Here is a 23,041-nt window from a genome sequence, read left to right on the forward strand (position 1 = left end):
GCGGGGTGTGACATCATGAGGGGTGAGGCTATGACTTCAAGAGCTCCCGGCATCGGCTCCAGCATTTAGAACAGTTTGTTCCAAACACTGAGCAGCGGAGTACCTCTTTAATGCCCCAGAACATACACTGACATCCTGAGATGCATTCTGTCTATGAAGCGAGCGCAGGAGCTTCTGTATTTACTTCAATTATCCCTACCCAAAATTTTATGTACATATACTCATAGGCCCATATCTGAATAATTGTCTCTTGTGAATTATATTTATGTAAAATGAGGGGCACCCTAATCGGATATCAGGCTTGCACATCATTTGGCTATTTTTATAGGCCAATTTCATTTTTTTAAAGTAAAACTGCATAGATCAAATGCAGTGACTGGTGTGTGACAGCCTACAGGTGAATCATGATTCTTTATTTGCTTAGGTCAAATTGTCACACATTGACCAAACGTTAATAGTTACATAATGCGACATGCATTTAACTTTTCCTGTGATAATTAATAAGAATAGGTTATTTCACTATATTTTGTATTGCTATATCACATAGGCTCTACCCAGTGAGGTAATAAAAGATAGAACCTAGTAGCAAGGGAAGTAGTATACAATTAAACATTATTTAAGCTGTGAAAATTTGGTATTGAGTTCTATATGGAGTATAGGATAGGAAATAAGTAGTCTAAAGCACAAGCAAGAAAAACAGAAAATGTGCAGCAAGTAACTAGTTGCCAAGGCCCCCCCTGGGACACATGGGACCAAGCTCAGTTTCTTTGGGAATCTTCAGTAACCACACAGTGTACATGTACAATCTTTGCCCTTGCCTGGGGGACCTCTTTTGTCCAAGGCCTTCAAGAGGAAGACCAGCGACACACTTTTACTAGTCTGAGAGGTTAACAATTTGTTAAGGAACCTTTGTGAAAATTTTGAATACATGGAAGCCCAACAATTTTTTTTTGTTGTTGCGTTGCTGTAGCCCTTTGTTCCCACCCAACCCTCAGCCTCATATTTACACACCTATGACTTTGACACACAACCCCTCAGCCTAGCATTCACATCCAATTTTTAAAGACAATTTTTACCCATTTCACCATTCAGGGAAGAGTGCACATAGTTAATCAAATAGTAAAATTCATAAAACTCTGAAAGAGGGGGACATCCAAGACCACACAGAGTAGTTAGACAGTAACAAACAGCCCATAACCCTTAGCTACAGCATGTATAATATGTATCCTGCGTAACATATTCTATGAATAATACAATACAGGAACATTTTAATGTCTTCCTAGATGTGATGCACCTTGGTAAATTAATTTGCTGTAATCATCTGCTGTTTATTAATACATGATTTCTCCTGATACCATCCTGCTGCCATCTCAGTTTGTTCTTCATTACACATTAATAAAATGCAGGCATACATTTTTAACCATAACTGTGAGAAGCTTATAACACCAGAGATAAGATCCACTGATTTACAAACTAGAGATGTGCCTAGGGCTGTGCATTTTTTTGTTTTTGAAATGGGGTTAGGATGAAGGATGCAGTATAGAAGCAGTAGCTGTTTTTTTCATCAGTATTATAAAAGGAGGATTGGGGCCTAATTACAGATTGGGGCCCAACAGCTTGAAGGGGTTTTCCAGGAACATATTTTTAGTGTTCATGCTGTTCTTAAAGGGGTATTCCAGGATTTTTCTATTTATTTGACTATGCTACAGGGGCTGTAAAGTTAGTGTAGTTCATAATATAGTGTCTGTACCTGTGTGTGATGGTGGTCTCGCAATTCTTATATGATTTTCGCCCCGATATTTATTTTTAACACAATACAAAATTACTCATGTCACAGGATTTCCCAGGTTGCAGTGCGTCAAGACGTGACATCACTAGTCAGTTCTGCAAAGGGAACCAGTCCTGCTTCAATAGATGGAGCGCCAGACTGATAATTTAGCAACAGCTGTAGACACCCTGATTCTAAAACACTGATCTTTTGAGCTTATTTGTGCTACAATGGGTGGGGTGGCTGATGTGAGAGAGAGGGAATGTAACTTCACAGCATGGAACTATGGGATGTGTAGTTTAAGAGACCAAACTACAACAGGAAACTAAAATCACCTTATGGTGGATAACCCCTGTGACACTGTGGCAAGGGAAGGGTGTATTTCCCTAGCTAACCCTGGAGGAACCTCCACCTGTGGCCTAATAAATTAGGTAGCAGAAAGGGGAAGTGTGTTTAAAAGGAAGTCAAACAGAGTAGTCTGGCCTCTCCCCAGAAGACAGCAAGGTGACTGTGGGGGGGGGAGGCAGGGGTCCCGGTGAGGAACACACAGCCCGAGCTGTGAGTGGCCCCAACAGTGAAGTGTGGACGAGACACACAGCAAGACGTTGCAAACGCTGTGTGTAAAGAGTGAGTAGAAGGTTGCAGGAGGCATAAGTTTAACTGGCCAAGAAAAGCCCACCAGTTGATAGACAGGGCATGCTGGATTGTGTAGTCAGTGACTGGACCATATAGGGTTTTGTTTGTTCCTGTGTTATGTTTTTATTTATCCTGCAACCTATCTAATAAAGCTGGCGAGGGTCCGGACTTGCATAAAGTACTGTTGTTTGCCTGCTGATTGAAGTGCAAACGTGTCCTGTATGGGCTAAAAAGGATACTTGAACTCTCATACAGGCCCTGTAAGTTGAAATTTAATTGCTCTGTCTTATTCTTGTAATGTTTTGTCTTGTGTTTCTTACCATATTCTATGTGTTGTTTTGATATTTTCTTACTTATTGTAAATTTTTATCTCTAAAACTGTTTGTATAGACTGCCAAGTCATTTGACAATTAATATTATACAGGTTTGTGTATTTTTCTTCCACTTGTTAGACCAAAATTATACGTACTATTTACATTTAATATTGTAATTCAGTGCATGTTAATTTATTCATTGACATTCTTAAAGCCACAAATGTAACACAGACCATGTGATATGTTGATGGACTGAGACCACCAGAACAAATCTGCTTTTACGTAAGGGGGTTATTCCCCATTTAAAACTTCCACTTGCCCCAAAATAGTATATGGACCAATACTCCTTGTATAATGATACAGTACTTTTCTCTAGATATAGCCATTTGAAGTACAAGGTAGCAGCACTCTTCACTCGCACGCTGCTGCCACGCACTTCACCCAGCTATATCTAGAGAACAGTGGGGATCTCGGCACTGAGTCCTCGACTAATCAAAACGTTTGACATGTCCCTGTAACATTTCAGCAGTTTGTAAAATGATAGTAACACTTTAAATAATTTATGTATTCCAAGGTATTACAACGAGGTTGTCACACAGTTCTTCTGATGAGATCTGTCACCATAAAAATAAGAATGTGCTAAATATATTAAATGTTTTTGTTTAATAACTGCAACTGTGTTTTATCTAGGCTTAAATATGAAAGGTTACCCTGTCAAACTGTTGCTAAGTCGGTTTATCTCGGTTGTTAGCCAGCTGGCTAAATGATTAACCCTTTCTCTCCTGGGTATTGTTTGCACAAGCTGTCAGAGCTTATATTCTACAAGTCATAAATATCTGGCTGCCGTGACAATCGGACATTAGGTGCTGATATCACCTTTGGTGCTCCAGCCTGTAAAAACAAACAAAATATAAATTAAATTTACAGGTTTATTGTGCTATTACTAAAAATTGGTTTACTTAGTGCTGCTTATATTTTCAGTAGCCCTGTACAGTAAATGCAGCTACTGCGTTTATACATTTAATCTGTTTATTTCATCTAAGATACAGGATCTTAGTGTATGAAGATAGAATTACACATGAGGCATCTACTGGTGTGTGTGGGTAAATAGACAGATAGAAGAAAAACTAAAAAGGTGCCTTCTTCAAAACACACTACCACAATTGCCTACAGGTTATGTCTGTGCCTCATTACAACTTAGCTCTATTCACTTAAATAGGGTTGACTATCAATACCAGTCACAGCCTGTGGACAGGTTTGGTGCTGTTTTTCCACAGAGAAAAGAGGTATTTCTAATCCTACACAACCCTTTGTTGACTGTATTTTTAAAAAAAAGGTTGTCGGTGCCCATACTCCCTTGTCGGTTGTCGGTGGGCCATCTCTCTTGATACACAGGAACGCTCTTGTACAATTGTTTATATGTTTTCCGTGGAGAGAGGGAAGATCCCATAAAGTGGAGAGAGGGGTGGTATATCTCCCTGCAAACAAAACGATTGGGCAACTATAATCTAACATGCATGATTCTTCTCTCTCTAGACATAATCTGTTGGGGGAGAATTGAATTCAGCAGCCTTGTGACAGTTCTCTAATGTGTATGGGGATCTTAAAGGACTAGTGCAGTGAAAAATAACTTATCCCCTATACAAAGGAAAAGATATCCTAAACGGGATACATGGAGGGGGCGTATTGGCCGAAGCTCCATGCTGGAGTCGGCATGCCCTCTTCCAGCAGACTTCCGGGGCCCAATTCAGGAGATTGCGGGGGTCCCAGTGGTCAGACAACCCGCAATCTATAACTTATCCCCTAAGCAAAAATTAACATATCCCCTATCCACAAGATAGGGTATAAGTAGCTGATTGCGTGGGGTTCGACCACTGGAACCACTTGCAATCTCCGGGATGGGACCTGGTGCTCAGTGAGGAATGAGTGCAGCAGACGGCATGCGCTCCAATCAATTCTATGGAAGCGCCGAAAAGATCTGAGTACAGCACTTGGGCATTATCGACGCTCCCATAGAAATAAATGGAGCACATGCTGTCTACTGGTAGATGACATGTGCTCCTCACTGAGAGAGCGGGAGTCCCTTCCCGGGTCAGCTACTTATCCCCTAGCTGATGAGTTAACTTTTGCTGGAGTTCTCCTTTAACAGTTCCACTGGAATTGCAATTTAATAAGGTTTAGTTGCAATGCCAGACACAGCCCATAGACTAGAGTTGTACTTTCTTTGGGCCAAAAAAAAGAAGGTCTGTTTAAACTGTTAAACTCCATTAACCAAATTCTTTTTTTTTCCTGTGATCTAGTCTCTTATGTTTTGCTGCATTGCTTTGCATATTATTTTCTAAGAAACCTGTATTCACCTGAAATAAAATACTTTAAGTATAGAAAAACTATTGAACAGTGTACTTCCAAGACAACTTTGTTTATAACTTTTAGTGTTTTTCATATCTTCTGTAACCATAAAATGTTCTAAAACCAATGTCAAAGTGGATCTCATGGATTTTGATGTGATTTTATTGTGCAAAAAGTAGTCTCAAAGGGGGAAATTTATCAATGTTGGTGTAGGTAGAAGTTTTTTGTAAATCATTTTGGTTGGTCTAAATTTGGTTCAATTGCACCAAATTTACCATACTTGTGCAAGGCACATGATAAATTTTGAGCAAAGTTCTAAATCAGTTCTATTTGTACACCTGAGCTGCACCTCACAGGAAAAGTGGACACAGGGATTTTGTTCTAATGCTTTGAGGCTCAGATTCCTTGAGGTTTTTTGTCCACCTGCAAAAACGCCAGAAAAACTGTCACAGCTTTTTTCTTCGTTTTGTCAGTTTTTCTTGCGTTTTTGCTGGTGTGTGGAAACAGTCATTTTTGTACCCTGTGGCAATTTTTTCACTGCCTTCAGGGTACCACTCCATGAGCCAGATGCAGAGCGCCCGGCCCACGGAATGTAAGGAGGTAAGGTGTGATGTATAGCATATACGTATACAGGGTGCAGAGCATCACTACTTACCTCCACTGGCTGTAGTTTACCCATGTATACTATACAGGAGCCCAGCAAGGAAAGTGTTAACCCACGCTGCTGCTGAGCAACTCTGGGTTAAGTCTTTGGGCGCTATCCTGTATATACAACCGTCTATAGATGACTTTATATACAGGATACAGTAGGCACACGTCAACAATTGGAATCTCCCTGTTTAGGAACACACTGCAGTATGGGTGCACTCCCCAGAAACGTGAATGAGGAGAACTACGTCAGATTCGGTGGATTGCGACGATGACCAGAGTTTTTTTTATGTCAATAATAGGATTATTGAGGCCTGTGGGGGAGTATTTTTTTTTTTATAAAATTGTTTTTTACAATGTGTTTTTTATAATTGAATTTTCAGGCTTAGAAGTGGAAGCCGCATTTATAGACGGAATCCATTACTATGCAAATGCTTAGCGCAAAAACAGCTAGCGCTTACCCCCAACTATTACCCCGGTACCCACTGTCACAGGGGTGCCGGGAAGAGCCGATACCAACAGGCCCAGAGTGTCAAAAATGGTGCTCCTGGGCCTATGCGGTAACAGGCTGGCGTTATTTAGTAACATAGTTCATAAGGTTGAAAAAAGTCCATCAAGAGTCCATCAAGTTCAACCTATAACCCTAATTAGTCCCAACTGAGTTGATCCAGGGGAATGCAAAAAAAAAAAAACAATTCTCGAGGTAAAAATGTATTCCCGACTCCAAATATGGCATCCGAATAGATCCCTGGATCAACCTTCTGTCCATATAGATCTAGAATCCATAACCTGTAATGTTATTATTCTCCAAAAATGTATCCAGACCTCTTTTAAATTATTTTACAGCGTTCACCATGACCACCTCCTCTGGCAGAGAATTTCACAGTCTCACTGCTCTTACAGTAAAGAACCCCCACGTCTGTGCTGGTGTAGAAACCTTCTTTCCTCAAGACGTAGAGAATGCCCCCTTGTTATAGATACAGTCCTGGGTATAAATAGATCATGGAAGAGATCTCTGTACTGTCTCCTGATATATTTATACATAGTTATTAGGTCGCCCCTAAGCCTTCTTTTTTCTAAACTAAATAACCCTAATTCTGATAATATTTCTGGGTACTGTAGTCCTCCCATTCCCTGTATTACCCTGGTTGCCCGTCTTTGAACCCTCTCCAGCTCCACTATATCTTTCTTGTACACTGGTGCCCAGTATGGTCTGTAGTGCCCAGTATGTGTGGTCTGACTAGTGATTTGTACAGCAGTAGAATTATTTCCTTGTCGTGGGCATCTATGCCTCTATTGATGCACCCCTGATTTTATTTGCCTTGGCAGCAGCTGCCCGACCCTGGTCACTACAGCTAAATTTACTGTTAACTAAGATTCCTAAGTCCTTTTCCACATCAGTCACCCCAAGTGTTCTCCCCTTTAATACATAATTCCAGCCCAGATTTTTCTACCCCATGTGCATTACCTTACATTTACAGTGGGGATCAAAAGTTTGGGCACCCCAGGTAAAAATTTGTATTAATGTGCATAAAGAAGCCAAGGAAAGATGGAAAAATCTCTAAAAGGCATCAAATTACAGATTAGACATTCTTATAATATGTCAACAAAAGTTAGATTTTATTTCCATCATTTACACTTTCACAATAACAGAAAGCAAAAAAATGGCGTCTGCAAAAGTTTGGGCACCCTGCAGACGCCGTCCAGGATGGGAGTTATAGTCCAGGGGCTGAGGGGTAGATCGCAGAGGGTCATTCTACATAGACCGGCTGCGATCCACATATATTGAGTTAAAATGCTGGCGGCTCCAGGCAGGGAATACTGTATACGCTGTCACATTTCATAATCCCCGCCGCCGGGACAGGGGAGCTCTGATTGGTCAAATGCTATTCACCAATCAGAGCTCCCGTCTCCCCGCAGCAGGGATTATGAAATGTGACAGCTGTATACAGGAGTCGGTGGGGAGCGCAGTGGAGCCGCATGTGCCACCCGCTTGTACAGTTAATAAATATAAATCGCAGCAGGTCTCTGGAGAATGACCTGCTGCGATCTGCCCTTCAGCCCCTGGACCATAACTCCCATCATGGACAGAGTCTATCCATGATGGGAGCAGTAGTGTTAATTGTACCAAAAGAGTCCCGCAGCCAGGGGATTGGCAAGAGTAGTTGTAGTACTGCAGCACTGAGGGACGGCACTTGCACATCCCCCAGCTGCGGGCCTCTTTTGGGACAATTAGGACTACTACTCCCATCATGGACAAACTCTGTACATGATAGGAGTTATGGTCCAGGGGCTGAAGGGCAGATCACTGCAGGTCATTCTCCAGAGACCCACTGTAATCTGCATTTTTTTAACTTAACGTGGGCACGTGCGGCTCCACTGTGCTCTCCGCCGGCTCCTGTATATCACATTTCATAATCCCTGCCACTGGGAGACAAGAGCTCTGATCAGAGCTCCCTTCGGCAGGGGAATATGAAATGCGTCCCTCTGCTAGGTGAATAGCTTTTCACCAATCAGAGCTCCTGTCTCCCGGTGGTGGGGAATGCTGTATATGCTGTCACAATTCATAATCCCTGCGGATCGCAGCAGGTCTCTGGAGAATGACCCGGTGCGATCTGCCCCTCAGTCCCTGTACTATAACTCCCATCATGGGCAGTCTGTTTATGACGGTAGTAGTCCTAACAGTGCCAAAATAGTCCCGCAGTTGGGGGATGTGCAAGTGCCGTCCCTCAGTGCTGCGGTACTACAACTACTCCCATCATGGGACAGACTCAGGCCCATGATGGGAGTAGTTGTAGTTTAGCAGTGTTGTGGGATGGCTCCTGCATCCCCCGGTAGAACACTTTCCCACGTGTCCTTTTGATGGTGTATTATTCCGTAAAAAAAACATTTGTGCATTTGTGCAAAAAAATGCATCTAAACAAAAAAAAACACACATGATAAATTAGTATCCACTGCAAAATGCATTCCACAATACACAAAAAATAGACTACTTGCTTTTTGCTCTTTCAAAAAAGACGCACAAATAAGACGCAAAATAATTCACTGCGCAAAAATTTTACTACATATAGAAAAGAAAAAGCTTCCACCACGGATGATAAATTCCCCAAAAAATCCATTTGCTGCCGCTCTATTATGAAATGTTGTTTTTGACACTAAAGCAGCATTTTTCCCATCATAACAAATAAAAATGTATTTTTGCAATTGCATTCTTAACTTGAAGTTAAAGGGTCTATGGACTAAAAATGAAACAATGGATATCACATGTTGCACTCATTTTGTTCATTATCCTCTTACATTGCTAATATGCAGATCAACTGTTCTCTGCAATAGTAAATAGGTTATGTTTAATCTTCATAATGTTAAGTATTATTTGTACAGACTCTATATTGTATCGCATTATAGCATACACCGAATGTCCACTTTAGAGAACACATCTGCTCTTTCACAATTTAGGCTCCCCTGTATAAAAATTTGACAAATAACCCTGGAGTGCAACATAAATCAAGTATACAAGTTTTCTATGTATCAGTTTTAGTTTAAATCCACATTGAATTTGGAAAATTAACTGATGTGGGCAACTTAATAAAAAGGCTTGGTCATCAATACTAGACTAACCAGGGCCAAGATTTCATATATCATCAATGCACTAGAAAGATACAGCAACCGACACTGTTTGGATACAGCTGCTTTACTTCTCCTGGTTACTGTCTAAACCAGAGGGAACCAGTAAATTGTGGTGCTCTGTAACAAGTAGCAAAGTCCAATGTGGAAATGTAGAAAATGAAGAGCACTCACCGACCGGTCATGCAATATATGATTCCATTATTCCATTTCACATATAATAAACAGTGATGGACAATCCTAAAAACTACAGACATTTCATATGATTAATCACGCTTCATCAGACCTTCTGTTGGTCACTTGTGGTCGCTGTCCAACCATTTATGCAAATTATACTTTTTTTTTTGCATCTGTTTGCTTTTGATGTGATACAGGCTTTTAAAGTGGTACTCCGGCCCCAAGACATCTTATCCCCTCCCATAGACTTGCATTGCGGGGGCGGGGTGTGATGTCACACATGGGCATAGTTGTGACGTCACGATACTCCGGCCCCTTACTCATGACCCGGCAGAGTCCGAGGCTGCAGCGCTGCGTGCAGCTCCCAGAGGTGGGTGCTACATGCAAGATAGTGGGGGTCCCTAGCGGCAGGACCCCCGCAATCAGACACTCTATCCCCTATCCTTTGGATAGGGGATAAGATGTCTAGGGGCGGAGAACCCCTTTAATGTGAATACTGTTGCTTACAATTTGCTGCCTTACTAGCCTTAAATATCACAGCTTTACTGACAACTTGGAGCCCCTGGGCCTCCATGCAAATTCTGTAACAGTGCCTCCCATCTACCTATAGTTATAAACAAGACATACGTCCTTTTGTCGTTTATATAATGTTTGCTCAGGAACTTTAATTTCCTCCCGATAGCTACTTCTATTTTTGTTCTTGAATTTTGATTGTATTTTGTTCAACAAACTAGTACGCATTTCAATGCTAATATAAAACTCTAAGAAAATTCTTTGAAAAGAAAAAAAAGACATATAGAGGAAAGACAGCTCACTCAAGGAGATATGGATGAGTCAAGGGGTGAAGGAAAAGCGTGCATGAAAAAAGAGAAAGACATCAAAGCATTGTCATCAAATATCTAGAGCACACATATGTTTCTTCTATAATAAGGTATATTCTCACAACTGATTAATAGGAGAGACAGATACAAAAAAAGAGCAAACACTCATAATAATGCCAAGTTAGACAAAGTAAAGGTTTTCATTGAAAAAGGTCAATAGAAAACTAAATAAAAATATAGTTTCATAAACCACCATAGAGGAAATTGCATTGTTGTATATCCAAATATACATAAAATATATCACATTTTATGTTTCTTTTACCTACAGTACTCTTTAACCCCTTAAGGACAGAGCTGTTTTTGGCCTTGAGGACACAGCAAATTTGCATTTTTGCTTTTTATTTCTGACCTTTTAAGAGCCATAACTCTTATTTTTCCATCCACAGATTTATATGAGAGCTTGTTGTTTGCGCGACCAATTGTACTTTGTCCACAATGTGAACAAGAAGAAAGACTCCGGGCACAGCTGCAGTAATCTAGCAGCTCCCTCTCCTAGTTCAATATTTGCCTAGCTATTCTACTTCAGTGGTGTAAAGAATTATATAGGCAAAGTCTCTGGTACAACATTCACTAGCAGAAGTAAAGAATATGGCACTCACCAATCTCTTAGTTATCTTTACCTTTTTATTTTACAAGGATAACGGGTGAAACCAAAGCTGGACAATGGGTGGTAAAACAAGAGGAAGTGCCCCTAGCGGCGTGAAACGTTTGTCGTCAGTGGGCATGCTTTGAACATACCTACACAACCCATTTTCCTGCTTTTGTTCTGCCCATTTGTGAAGTAAAAAGGTTAAGATAAATACCATATTGGTTAGTGCCACATTCTTTACTTCTACAACTGTACTTTGTAAAGACACCTTTCATTCTTTCATAAAATGAATGGCACAGTGAAAAAAATATTTGTGGGGATGTGAAATTAAAAACTCTGTTTTGCTAATTTTGGGGGGTTTATGCAGTTTATGGAAAAACTGACAGTAATTTTTTTATGTGGGTCAATATGATTATACCGATATCCATATTTTCATAGCTTTTCCATCTTTTTTGGAAGTTCCATCTTTTTTGCATGATACTGTACATGAGCAACGAGATGGAGTTGAGAAAAATCACAATGCAGTCAATTACGAAATGCAACAGAAATCTATAAACCTAGAATCTAAACTGCACTATATAGATGGTAGGTAATATCATTACTAGTCCTTTTGTACCTTTAGTTACCCACGCTGCCCTGGTCCAAACTAGTGTGCTGGAGCCTATAGTAAGATATATCACATGTGTTGGCCTAGTAAATGGATAGATAGTAAAGGAAATTGGGGTTGAGTAGTCAAGTGACCCTTAATTGCCATGGTACCTCCAGTACACAGGACTGTGTCAGGGATTATTTTTTTGAGTCATGATGTGTATTTTTTTTTTATATATTTTTGTGTATGTGACTTTTTGCTTATGTCACTTTTTTTTAATTTTTTTTAATTTTAAACTTTTTAAGTCCCCCTAGGATTTAGGCATTTGTTAGATTACTATCAGTCACTTATCAGTGATTTCAGGCAGCACAGAGGTGTGTAACAGATGTCCACCAGCCATTTTAACTCACTGACCCCCAACTCCAATGAGACCCCAAACCCACCAACAACTTCAGTTAGCCTTAAGTCAAAGAGGTGTTCACCAGCTACATCACTGCTGCGGTCTGGATCCCCTCACTGCACCGTCCCTCTTCCTACTCGAATTATATGCAGTGCCTGTCATGATCACCACAAGTGTACCACCCTTTGAATCAACAGTGCAGGTGGGAGACTGGGATGCAGGGCTCAGTGCAGAAGGACTAGCCATGCATATTAATTGGGGAGGGAAAGGGAGGGGGAGGGAGTGGTGAGGCATGCCAGACTGCGACACTGATGTGGCAGGTGAACACCTCCTTGACTCGTCATGACAAGCCGTTCTGCAACAGTATACTAAATGGCACATAGTAGATAAGGGAAAATTTTATAGAATTTCCATTGGGCCAGTAATGTTAAGCCCCTGGCATTGAGTACCACTGTAAGAGGGAAGTTAATCTATAGGCAATTAGTAACAATCTCACTCATCAATGAGAAATTAGTCCCCGCATGAGGTTGTAAAGGATGTCAGTGAGATGACTTGAGCTAAGTGTACATGGACCAGTCACATGAATGTAAAACTGAACTTTCGCCTTCGAGTTTCCTAATGTATGCTCAGATTATTGCTTAGCATTCATAGCAGGTCTCCAAATTTCTGTGTTTGTGTGAAACCAAGTGTCATTCAATAAGTAGATTTTAGGTCTTTTGATATATATTAACAGTTTTTTAATTGTATTTGGGGTTGGGGGCATAGTAAAGGACATTTTGAGTTCATTCTTCTGTTCTTTTTAAACAATGCTAGTCTGCACTGAAATTTAGAGATATTTTACAGAGAAAGGAAATAATTCTCAGCTATTCCACGTACTGGTGGTGCCCTTCTGATCGTCATTTACATACCATTATGATTGAATTAGTACAAAATTTATGCAGGTCAGAAATGTATTTGATCTGATCATTATGCAAATGTAATTATTGCTACAATGTATCCTTATTAACCAGAGTTCTCTCATCGTATATATCCACTGCAACTGAATTCACTGATGTGTCACAATGCCATCACTCATTACATCCCATAAATAGAGATCGCCCTCGCCATTCTTTTGTAAGAAAACTTAAAAATACAATATGGTAGCCCATACATCTAATACAGTACTTGTATCTACCTAGGATAACATTTCAAACCAATATTTGCATAGACAAATAGTAGAAAATGGAATATTCCACTTGCATGGCTCCCAATAATGATCATCAGCATTATCATCATTGTCAAAAACTAATTTATTGGAACAATAAGTTATATTATAGGTATGGGCAGCTTTAGTTGAGACTTTAGTTGAGGCAAAATAAGCAGTTTTGTAATTTAAAGCTTATTATTATGGTCTAATATAAATTTCCAGGATGTAGCAATTTTTTTAATTCTTTGTGTTTCAATTTTTCCTGTTCCCTTTTTAATAGCCATATCTCTTTCAATTATCCACTGACAGGGCAATGTAAGGACTTGTTTTTTGTGGGACCGGTAGTACTTTGTAATGACGTAACTCATTCGACCACAAAAACCAGCCCGAAACATATATTATATAAAAGCAGCTCATCACAACAACGTCACAGGTAGTATTGCCTGAACATCAGTTTTAGCTCCAGTTACGGAGTCTCAGAAGCCGATTGGCATTTAATAGCAAGCCAGAATTCTCCCCAGAAGGGAAGAGAACCCATCTGCAGCCAGCGCTGTTTTAGGGTTTTGTCCCTCGTCAGCACAGAGCAGGGTGTTCTGGCCTGGCTGGTGAGAGGCCGGTCGCCGAGGCAAAAAGTATAAGTATGTGTGTGTGAGTGGATGTATAGACATATATTATTTTTTCATTTATTTTTATATTTTTTTAATATATATTTGGGGGGGCGGGTCAACTTAAAAAAACAACCCACAAAACTGCAATTTTTGGGGAGTTTTGTTTCTACGCATTGCACTTTACTGTAAATTAATGTTAACCCCTTCCCGCTATAGGACGTATGCATACGTCCAATCATCTGACACGTTCGCGCAATTGGACGTATGCATACGTCATAGCAATCTCCGGCACTGCCGCGGGCAGCGCAGGAGTCGCGCTGCAGCTGTCGGGGGCCGCGATCCCAGTCCCGGCAGCATTAACCCCATAGATGCTGTGATCAATCCTGATCACGGCATCTATGGTGTTGACAAGGGGAACCGCTCTCCCCCTGTTGTCCAACGGCAGTGCCGCGATACATTCACGGGTTGCTGTTGGTTGCTATGGCAGTAGGAGGTCAGATCATGACCTCCTGTATGCCTGCTACGGAAGCCTGAGAGATCCAGCCAGAGGCTGGATCGCACAGGCTGTAGTGTCTGCAGCTCATCAGGTTATACTGTGCTGCAGTACAAATGTATTGCAGCATAGTATAACCTGTAAAAAGTGTAAAAAATAAAATAAAAAGTTCTTCAATAAAAGTATGAAGTGTAAAAAAAAAAAAAAAAATGCCCCTTTCCCAATAAAAGCCCTTTATTATCACCAAAAAAGATCAAAAACACAAATCATATACATAATAGATATTGCCACGTCCGTAATGACATGCACTATAAAACTTTAATGTAAATTATCCCGCACGGTGAACGCTGTAAAAAAAAAAAAAAACTTTTTTTGGTACAAATAGCGGAATAAAAAAGATCAAAAGGTATCCCGCGGCACAAAAATTATAACAATAAAAAGTACAGCTCACCACGCAAAAAATAAGCCCTTACTCAATGGCATCGGACGTAAAATAAAAAAGTTACGGCTGTTGGAAAATGAATGGCAGAAAAATAATTTTGTTCAGAAAAGGAAAAAGAACATAGAAAGCCATATAAAATGGGTATCGCCATAATCGTACTGACCCACAGAATAAATATAACATCACTTTTACCGCACAGTGTACACCATAAAAAAAACGCCTGAAATTTTCCAGTTTTTCACAATATTTTGAAGTTTTTCACAAAAAATGCTTCATGTGTCAACAAAAATGCACCAGTTATATAAAGTACAATATGTCACGAAAAAACTCTCTCAGAATCGCTCTGCTCAGAAAAAGCGTTCTAAAGTTATTACCATTTAAATAGATACATGTCAAATTTAAAAAAAAGATCCTGGTCATAGAGGTAAAAAATGGGTCGGTCCTTAAGTGGTTAACTTTATTCTGTAGGTCAGTACAAAGATACCTAATTCATATATCGGTAGGCTTTGCTTATTTTATGACTTTTCATATTTTTTTAGCTTTTTGTAAGAAAATAAGTTTGCTTAAAATTGTCCTATTCTGCCCCCTATAATTTTCATTTTATTTTTATCTGGGGCTATATAAGGGCTCATTTTATTGTGGTGTGAATTGCATGTTTTTATTTGTAAAATTTTTGTTTAGATGAGACTTTTTGATTGCATTTTATAAAAATTTTTGGTATATGAAGTAATCAAAATCCTGGCCTCTGCTTGTCCACAGTGTTCAGAGCCCTGCTTGTCCTCAGGGTACAGAGCGCTGCTTGTCCTCAGTGTACCAGCGCCGCTTGTCCTCAGTACACGGAGCCCTGCTTGTCCTCACTGTGCAGAGCCCTGTGGGGTATGCGAGTGAGCACAGCACTCTCACTTGTCTGATTGACAGGCGGGGGGGAGGGAGCTGCGTGGAGCTCGTCACGTGCTGAGCCATTGCTCTGCGATTATGGACTCACTGCCAGGCTGGCATGAGTCCGAAATCAATGCAAAAGCTTGCGGACAGGGACTCCTAGGGAGACCCCTAGTGGCCACATTTTCAAAATGAAAACACACCTAGAAAGTTGTTCTATATACAATCAGTTAAAACATATCATATTTTTTTTTGATGAAAGGTAATCTTTAAAGATCTAATTATGCAAATTAAGTAATTTGGTACACTTGGAGTGTTCACAGGCCATTAATGCACTCTTCTGCCTGCCCAGCAACTATCACATGATGATTGATCATAATCATCCCAGGTCTGCCACATTCTCTTCTATCCTGCACTGTTGAGCTCTGCCCTCACATATACTGGTCCTATGATTGTGACATCATCACAGGTCCTACACCTCCTGCATGTAGCATTTCTGCTCCTCAGTGACTGTCCAAGCAGGACCTGCTCTGTATCTGCTAGATGCAGGACATGTGGGGGCAGAGCTCAGCAGTGCAGGATAGAAGAGAATGTTGTTGCAAGACCTCTGAAGATGATTATTATTATGTGACAGGGGTAGGTGAAGCAGATCTAGAGTCACACGTTCCCTGTATAGAATGGACATCGGGTCCATTTAAGAAGGGCTGGGCAAGCCCCCAGTGCACCAAAGCAATTTATTTGCATGTTTAGATTTGTGGGCATAGGTCATGTAGGGGAAAAAGGTAAACAGCGTTGGATTCAGCATCATCCACACTATTATCCTGTACTAGCAGCTTAGTGTGGCGATGCTGGGGAGAGATTCCCTTTAAATAAAAACAGCATGTTAAAGGGAAGCCATCACATAAAAAATGCAGTCTGGTGAGCAGGCAGATTGTTTAGAGCAGTAGGAGCTGCATAGTCTGATATATAGTTTTGTAAGAAAAGTTCCAGAATAACGTGTCATTAATTCATGCAAATCTCACGCAAATGCAAAGCTAGGTAATAATATGGGCGGTGCTACTCTGAGTTTGACAACTATTTGTGTGTCTGAATGTGCATATAGAGAGCTGTCAATCACTGAGTAAGACTGCCCACTTGACTAACCCAGAATAGGCAAAATAGTCAAGTAGTCGGTCCTACTCATGAATACTAGTGATTGACAGGTCTCTATATATGCACACTTATACACACAGGCAGCTGACAGTCTCAGGGTAGGAACACTCATATGACTAGATAACACTGGATGAGCAGAGATTACATGGGTAAATTAAAAGTTCTTCTGAAACTTTTCCCACAAACTATATATCAATCCGCTCAGTTCCTCTGCTCTATAACATTATGTCTTCAAACTGGACTGTATTTTTAGTGACAGGTTCCCTTTAAACATGGGATGTTTTTCATCTGATTCTTCAATCGCGCACCCAAAGATAGGGTACATACAGCCGAAGGTTTTTGCCTTATAACCATCTAGAGCAAGGTGCAAAAATGTGCTCTGTGCATTCAATGAATGCAGGAGCACAGCCCCTTATTGGAACACTTCTCCCGGTATACTGGGATAACAGGGATAGTAAAACTGATGGGATTTAAAAAAAAAACATGCACAAACAATATCTGAGCCCTATCCCAAAGCAGCATATGATATTTACATATATAAATAAAATCTGTATTTCTGTTTACCATCTTCCACTATTTAGGATGGTTTCCATGGCACCCAAGAGCTTGATGCAGGCCCCAGGGCTGCCAACACTTAGTTCCTATTAGGCCCTGCATAATGCATTAATATTTTTTAAACGCAATGTGATGACCCAGTACGGATGATGTGGCCCTGTACTGTCCTCCTGCCCTGTCAGGCAGAGGCCCTGCATGTCCCCAGGGCTACCCTGCAGCATACCCCCATTATGTATATAGCTTTGACTTATGTACTGTTGCTTTAATGTTTGTACCACATGAATGTTACCCAGAGGGCTCCAGTGACCAGGTGACCCCCCAAGTGACCTATGGGCTCCTTGCACAGCCCCCCTATATAACCAGGGGAGGGGCTGCAATCTCTCTCTTCTGTTGCATGCTGAGGTCCAGTTCAGTTGTCTCAGTGTCTGAGTTCAGAGCATTGGAGGCCTCAAGCCTAAAGTCCTGCAGCCACAAGTCGGTCATCAGTAAGTCAAGTCATCTTATTGTCAGTCACCATCTCTATCAAGTCAAGTCCATCTGTAGTCACCATGGCCTGCACTAAAGTCAGTCTAACTACTGCAAGTCCCAGCAAGCCTGCAAGGTCCCTCCCTGGGATATTTGGAAAAGACTAGATCCCTTATTTTGCCTCAGTAAAGCTGTCGTCATCCTTAATCTGGCGTTGGTGTCTTCATTGCCCCTGCCTAACCCAGAATCAGCGGTATTACCATCGGTTGGTTAAGGCTAAACCAGACCCTGGCATCACGACAAGAAGGGGTTAATATCATCTGCCCCTTGGGCCATAACATCTACCCTGCACCTCACACCCCGACACCACAGCAAAAAATATACATATAAACAAAATACTGTGTATATGTTGTCAGAATTAAGCTAACAGCTTTAAAATACAATAGTAGCAATAAAGAGTTCTATACTTTTGCACAAGCATTGCATGTTAGAATGCAAAAACTGGTTTATTTTAGAGTTTACAGTTTACATTTTTCTATAAAATGAAGTATTTCTCACAGAAAAGGATTGCAGTAACACATGTTTTGCTATACACATGTTTATTCCCTTTGTGTGTATTGGAACTAAACCAAAAAAGGGAGGAAAAAAAGCAAATTGGACATAATGTCACCAAACTCCAAAAATGGGATGGGAAAAAATGAATGGCACCTATACAAAATTGTGGAAAAATAAGATTGTTTCAAGCATTTGATGCTCCTTTAAACTCACCTGGGGCAAGTGACAGGTGTGGGGAATATAAAAATCACACTTGAAGGCAGATAAAAATGAGAGAAGTTCACTTAGTCTTTGTGTGTCTGTGTGTGCCAAACTAAGCATGGACAACAGAAAGGGGAGAATAGAACGGTCTTAGGACTTGAGAACCAAAATTGTGGAAAAATATGAACAATCTTAAGGTTACAAGTCCATCTCCAGAGATCTAGATTTGCCTTTGTCCACAGTTTGCAACATTATCAAGAAGTTGACAACCCATGGCAGTGTAGCTAATCTCCCTGGGCATGGACGGAAGAGAAAATTGAAGAAAGGTGTCAACGCAGGATAGTCCGGATGGTAGATAAGTACCCTCAAACAAGTTCCAAAGATATTCAAGCTGTCCTGCAGGCTCAGGGAGCATCAGTGTCAACGTGAACCATCCATTAAAATTTTTATTAAATGAAACACTATGGAAGGAAACCAAGGAGGACCCCACTGCTGACACAGACATAAAAAAGCAAGACTACATTTTGCCAAAATGAACTTTAGTAAGCCAAAATCCTTCTGGGAAAAGGTCTTGTGGACAGATGAGACCAAGATAAGAGATTTTTTGGTAAAGCCATTCTACTGTTTACTGAAAACAGAATGAGGCCTGCAAAGAAAAGAACACAGTACCTACAATGAAATATGGTGGAGGTTCAATGATGTTTTGGGGTTGTTTTGCTGCTCAAGAGTTCTGAAGTGGCAGGAATGAGTCCAGATCTAAATCCCATTAAACACCTGTGAAAAGCTCTTAAAATTGCTGTTGGGAAAAGGCGCCTTCCAATAAGAAAGACAGTTTGCAAAGGAAGAGTGGTCCAACATTCCGGCTGAGAGGTGTAAGAAGCTTATTGATCGTTATAGGAAGACTAATTTCTGACTAATTTTAGTTATTTTTTCCAAAGGGTGTGCAACCAAATATTAAGTTAAGGGTGCCAATAATTTTATCCAGCCCATTTTTGGAGTTTGGTGTAACATTATGTCCAATTTGCGTTTTTTCCCTCCCTTTTTTGGTTTAGTTCCAATACACACAAAGAGAATAAACATGTGTATAGCAAAACATGTGTTACTGCAATCCTTTTCTGTGAGAAATACTTAATTTTCTAGAAAAAGTTCAGGGGTGCCAACATTTACAGCCATGACTGTACCAAGTCAGTAACCAACAGGAAATTTCTAGTAGGACAAACATCATCTGGGACACTGAGCACAATAGTTTATTACATGGAATTCTAGGACATCAATTGGAAATAAAGAAGATAAAAACAAGGGGAGAAAATATACCACAATATGTCTGACTTGTCTAATAAAGCAACCCATACACATTAGATTAAAGGAGTACCCCTAGAAATCATATCCCCTATATTTTGGATAAGAGATAAGATGTTTAGGGGCGGAGTATCCCTTTAAAGGGGTTCTCCGGTGCTTAAGGATAGGGGATAAGATGCCTGATCGCGGGAGTCCCGCGGCTGGGGACCCCGTGATCATGCACGCGGCACCCCGTTTGTAATCAGTCCCCGGAGCGTGTCTGCTCCGGGTCTGATTAAGGGTGACTACAGGGCAGGCGGCGCGTGACGTCACGACTGTGCCGGCGTGTGACGTCACGCTCCGCCCCGCAATGCAAGCCTACGGGAGGGGGCGTGATAGCTATCATGCCCCCTCCCATAGGCTTCCATTGAGGGGCGGAGCGTGACGTCACATGCCGGCGCAGGCGTGACGTCACACGCCGCCCGCCCTGTAGTCGCCGGTAATCAGTGCCGGAGCGAACACGCTCCGGGGACTGATTACAAACGGGGTGCCGCGTGCATGATCCCGGGGGTCCCCAGCAGCGGGACTCCCGCGATCAGGCATCTTATCCCCTATCCTTTGGATAGGGGATAAGATTTTTAAGCACCGGAGAACCCCTTTAAAGTATGCCAAACCCAACAATATAGTGGTGAAATCAACTGACCTTCTATTGAGTATGGGGCCCTCTCAAATTCAGATTTCAACATGTCTGAACAAATATGACAGTTTTTATAATATGAAGTAGATATGGAAAAGTAGGAACAGAAGAGACAATGGCTCTATTTAATTGCCATAAACAGTGGTCAGAACAGAGTATAACAAAAAAAAATATTTTAAATAAAATTAAAAGCAGAAATAGCAGCAATCAACACCGCTGGATGCTTATTGTATAAAACAGCGGTTAAAGGTCGAGGATGGTATCACACTCACCTACTTGTGTTGCGCTGCAGACGCAACACTGTTTTGCGCATGAATGGAGTGAATAAAATCTTTCTCCAAAAGGTCCTCTGGCTGCCTGGCATCCAAACCCAATCGTCAGCTGTGTCGGTGTAAGCAATGGAAGAGAGTGGTCCCGGAGGAAGCTGCTCCAGCAGTTTCCAGGGTATAAAAATATGGATGCTATCCATGGTGCCTTGAGGATATGTAGCAAGGAAACAAGTATCCTGATTTTTTTTGGGCTACTTGTTTATTCAAATAAAATGAACAATGATACAAAATAAGTAAAAATAAGATAAAATAAAATGAACATGAGGGAGCAACGTGTTTCGCGGGGTGACCCCCCACTTAGTCAGGGGTGACATTAGCCTGACCCCGCAAAACGCGTTGCTCCCTCATGTTCATTTTATTATATCTTGTTTTACTTATTTTGTACCATTGTTCATTTTATTTGAATAAACAAGTAGCCCAAAAAAAATTCAGGACACTTGTTTCCTTGCTACATATCCTCAAGGCACCATGGATATCATCCATAATTTTATACCCTGGGAACTGCTGGAGCAGCTTCCTCCGGGACCACTCTCCTCCAGTTTTTATAATATGACAGTTTCAGGAAATAACAACATAGAAATTGTAGTTGGGACTAGGTCTTCAGCAGACACTCGGGCACGTTAATCTTCCATTGATCCCCTTGTGGCTTCACTCAGTATCCATGAGAAAATACTTAGTCGGTTTCTTTGCAAGCTACATGGCATCTCCTAAGAAACTGAACCAAACGAAGGACACTTAAATATAAAGCTGACTAATTTGCCTGAGTCATTTTCTCCACTAAACAGTCTGTTTCCAATTCGAGAGGATAATTACCAGACGTAAATTAGTTTTAAGAACATTTTGGAGAAATCCAGTGTGTTCAAAATGAAATGAGACAGTGACTTAAATACCAGGATATCAGGAGAAGTTAACCAGATGTTACCGCTAATTTGTATATCATATTAGCATTTCCCCTGCAGTCCGGAACCAGGAAAGCGAAACAGATGGGAAGTTTGGGTACGGATTGGTTTTTAGCACAAGAGAAACCGCTGCTTCAACCTAACAATGTCATGACATAGACAAAAGCAAATATGTTAATTGATATTTGTGCAGACATCATGGAGACAGCCATGGCTTTATCTATATTGTCGATGGTGCAAGATCTTTTATGACATGTCTAATTGACTTGCTGTAAAAGTGTCTCTTTGTATGTATCTTTATTTGTTTAGAAGTTAATAGTCACATGTCATAACTTATAGCAGTAGTCCCAAAATGGTGGTTCAGGAGCCACATGTAGCTCATGACAACTGTGTGGCTCACATACTTGTGCACACTCGGCCCATTGTGCATGTATTCTACGGGAAGGGAAGTGTCCTTTTGCCCAGGTCCAGGCCCTGAAATATAAATTAAGAGACCGAGACCAAGTTCCCCAGAGCAGTCTATCACATCACTAGATGTTTAACTATTTCCTGGAAATCACACGACTGGGGCTATCCAAGAGGCCTGGCACTTTATGAACTTTTATAAAGATGCTTTGTGGCTTGTTAGGAAATGCCTGATTATAAAATTGGAGATGTCATACCAGGACGCCGCGGGCTAGTCTGCAGCCTTTTTAGAGACCATTTACTCATGGACAGTCCGGATATCAATGAAGAAGAGAACCTACCCCCCTACCCCAACCCTGCTGTGGGTATGACCTTTAAAAAAGGGTTGTAGTGCACAGTCATGATGTATTGTGTAGGATATGTGCCTTTGCTTTATGTTGTACTTCTGTGCCACTAAGTACATGTGTAATATTTATAATACTGAGCTCCAGTTTGTGCTGTGACTTCATATCCAATGTGTTTGTAATTTGACACCTGTTTGTAAATAAGGCTATTTTCAATTTTAAAAAATTCTACATAGTCTATATTCTGCAGTGCCTTGCTTAAATATTTACCCCCATTGGACTACATTTTATCATGGCATAATCACAGATTCTAATTTATTTGTGATTTTATGTATTGGACCAATACAACACCAACACAACAAATTTGAAAGTTAGTGAAATATTACATTGATTTCAATATTATTTACAAATAAAAATCTGAAAAGTGTTGCATTTGTATGTATTAACTGCCTTTACTGTGAAACCCCTAACAAAGATCTGTTGCGACAAATTGCCATCACAGGTCACATAATTAGTAAATAGGGTCACCCGATCCGCAGTTTATTCTTAGTACAAATATACCTGTTCTGTGAAGGCCT

The 23,041-nt window shown here is 40.8% G+C and overlaps 1 protein-coding gene across 7 annotated transcripts in view; it reads right to left on the reverse strand.

The window, feature by feature from the left end:
• Window positions 1–3,388: 3,388 nt before the first annotated feature.
• The window catches only part of TTC6 (tetratricopeptide repeat domain 6), a 167,841-nt gene continuing 148,188 nt past the window's right edge, over window positions 3,389–23,041 (reverse strand). For 6 of the 7 annotated variants that reach the window (XR_008848971.1, XR_008848972.1, XR_008848969.1 and 3 more), the window contains one exon: window positions 3,463–3,609. The gene's annotated coding sequence lies outside the window, so the exon portion shown is untranslated. Of the gene's footprint in view, window positions 3,610–23,041 lie in introns of all 7 variants that reach the window. The other variant, XR_008848967.1, reaches the window with a different exon arrangement.

The sequence above is a fragment of the Hyla sarda genome, chromosome 11 (genome assembly GCF_029499605.1).
Source record: "Hyla sarda isolate aHylSar1 chromosome 11, aHylSar1.hap1, whole genome shotgun sequence".
Lineage (NCBI taxonomy): Eukaryota > Metazoa > Chordata > Amphibia > Anura > Hylidae > Hyla > Hyla sarda.